Raw genomic sequence first — 400 nt, forward strand, 5'->3', positions numbered from 1 at the left:
AAGTTTATGATCCATTTTCTATTCAAGAATTCATTATTTAAGGCATAGATAAAACATACTCCCTTAGTTCAAGGCTATGGGATAACGGATAACACGATACGATACACGATAATTACGATACCCATAGCGTTGATGTCCCAGAACGTTGACACTATCGTCGCTGTGGGATATACACTTTGTGTAATTATTTTTAACGTCTGGGACCCCACGGTTAAAAATAAATATGCCACGGGTATCGAAAGTCAATGACTGTGCATTATAGATTAAGCAGCTTCATGACAAACCTTATACCTCATTTTCTTGTGAACAGAAAAATGATCAGCTTCAACTTCAACCTTCAAAATCATATTTTCTGCATTCTGCTTCTGCTTCTGCTAAAACTAAACAAACTTGGCCTAAA

The sequence above is a fragment of the Macrosteles quadrilineatus genome, unplaced genomic scaffold (genome assembly GCF_028750875.1).
Source record: "Macrosteles quadrilineatus isolate MER2022 unplaced genomic scaffold, UCM_ALF_1.0 Scaffold_81__1_contigs__length_513824, whole genome shotgun sequence".
In the NCBI taxonomy this organism is placed as follows: Eukaryota; Metazoa; Arthropoda; class Insecta; order Hemiptera; family Cicadellidae; genus Macrosteles; species Macrosteles quadrilineatus.